Source organism: Octopus sinensis, linkage group LG19 (genome assembly GCF_006345805.1).
Source record: "Octopus sinensis linkage group LG19, ASM634580v1, whole genome shotgun sequence".
In the NCBI taxonomy this organism is placed as follows: Eukaryota; Metazoa; Mollusca; class Cephalopoda; order Octopoda; family Octopodidae; genus Octopus; species Octopus sinensis.
The window spans coordinates 14,037,538-14,040,011 of NC_043015.1; the positions used below are offsets into that span (position 1 = coordinate 14,037,538).

At 41.6% G+C, this 2,474-nt stretch overlaps 1 long non-coding RNA gene across 1 annotated transcript; it reads right to left on the minus strand.

Annotated features, from left to right (window-relative positions):
• Positions 1-1,521: 1,521 nt before the first annotated feature.
• Positions 1,522-2,131, minus strand: LOC118767097. Its single transcript, XR_005002991.1, has 3 exons — positions 2,034-2,131; positions 1,689-1,709; positions 1,522-1,631 (listed from the first exon to the last, which is right to left on the minus strand). It is a non-coding gene; the product is annotated as an uncharacterized LOC118767097 (long non-coding RNA).
• Positions 2,132-2,474: the final 343 nt, after the last annotated feature.

Sequence of the window (2,474 nt, forward strand, 5' to 3'; positions counted from 1 at the left end):
GCACCATCCAGGCTTCTCCCCACCCCAAATATAATGTATTTATCATCACATCATCCATACAGATTTTACATACACAAAAGAACCAAATAAGAACAAATATGCAAGGCTTTTTTCTCAAGTTTAAAACGTGACATTGTTTTCGTTATCTACATTCTACTCACGTAAATACAGAACAAAGAACACGCTAGCACACACACACACACACACATACACACACACAAACACACACATGCACATACATACAAACACACACACAGGTTCATCCATTACCTTCCAAATCGACACGTCAAACAGAGCAAGCTCGCGCACACGCACACACCTGCCTTCCCTTATCCACTGCGACACGAGTGTTGGCAGTTGACAAGACAACACGTGCTTTCAAAACTTGTTTTCTGATGGGATAAAAATTTTTTACGGAAATTGACGAAGATAATGGCAACTCTGAGACTAAATACGAGTGCATGCATGCATGGATGGATGGATGGATGGATGGATGGATGGATGGATGGATGGATGGATGGATGGGTAGATAGATAGATAGATAGATAGATAGATAGATAGATAGATAGATAGATAGATAGATAGATAGATAGATAGATAGATAGATCGTTTGGCCCTACCTGCCTGAGATTCGAAACCAAATCCACATGCCTGTTGCTTGTCAAGCAAGCGGGAAATTCTTTGTTTGCATCTCCACACTAGATGATTAATGGGAAACACCTGACCTCCAATGACTTGTGCTGGTCACGGAAAGGTCAGTCCTTTGTTTAGGATTTGGCCTACATTCCTGGCCATAAATATATAACAGAGACCATTTTCTTAACACTTCCGTTCGTCCTTCACTCGCCATACGAAGAGAAGCTTTCGGCCGAAATCAAAAAGGGACGGTGCCACCGTTACCCTTTCTTCCTCTCTTGTCAGCACAGTGCATTCCCCACACTTTCTCTCTCTTTTCCATCAGAAAGCATCTTCCACACTATCGACTACCAGCTAGCGGTCGAACCTTTTGTCACTGTCACTACAATCACTTTTGTCGGGCAAATAAAAAATGTAAATAATATTCCTCCCTTTTTTTTTGGTGTTTTTCTTCGATGTTCTTTACTGGTTTCTCAGCCGTGATAATCTCAAGCGTTACAACTACACGCTACATTTGGTAGACGGCTACAACATACCAACCCAAAGCATAACATTAGCCGCTACAACTGGTGACCCCAAGCTAAAGAATTGCAGCCTTCGCTTGAACCATCTTCACATCTATCAATTACATTTGGTAACCCCGATTGCAAGAATTACAGCTTTCTGATTCTACATAGCACATCATTTCGCTGCATCGCATGACTTCATGAAAACAATTATAGCCTTCACATCATGCCCATCACGTCAAAGACAAGAATAACAACTTTTACTACACACAGTTTTCATTTCGACTATCACACAAAGAACTCGCCGACACAATGGACATCCACAATTCATTTTCGATCTGCCAGAGAATGCACTGCAACCCCATGCACACATCTACCAGAGAAACCTCTGAAATAAGTAAATACAGCATTTCGAACAGCTATCCGACCAAGAACTAACCGGATAAATTTATGGAAGCCCACACATGGAACATTTTGAACAGCCGCAGACTTTTCGATCAAATCCTGCATTTAACCTGCATGCCACTCGAACTCTTACACATAGACATGAACTTTCTTTGCATGCACCTATTTTTGCATTTCAAATGCTACTTTTTAGCTTTTCAGGACCAGGGCACTTTCTAGCCAAGTTTGACATGTTTGCTTATTTTATTCTGTTTTGTTTGCACTGCATACCTTCATTTTGTTTACACGTAACACCCAATTCCGCGACGATTCGTTTCACTAAAACCACTGAATTCATATGCATGTGTTTTTGAATGTTCTATATTTTTTCTTGTCGGTCATTGGCATTGCACATTTCATGCACACTCATTGTTCGCTTGTTTTATTGCATGGCTACTGCTATAGGTTCCCCATTTGAATAAATGCAATTTCTTTCTTCGCACGCACCCAGTTCTACACATGCATCACAATAGTATGCCTTTAGAGTTGTTCTCATCGTGTCTGTACCCATTCAGCTCTTTTGCCCGACTCTATGTACGTCGGATGTCAGCTCATGCTATATGCGCCCTTGTCAGACACAACTTGTCTGTGTTAGACCCCAGATTGGTCGCGGAATTAATAGAAAAAGTTGCCTGTCTCACGCAACCCGTCAACATGCCACACTGTCATTCTTATAATATTAGCAAATGCCCATGACAACACCAGACACATTTCTCTTCTACACTGCTTTCAAGACATTTCACACTGAATGCAATTCTGCATGAAAAATTTAACATATATCATAGATTGAGATTGCGCTCACTCACTCGCCTCAGTATATTCCACAGCTGTCAGTCTCTCTCTCTCACTCTTGTATACGCCGTCGCGTGCACGCTCATTCACGCTGCC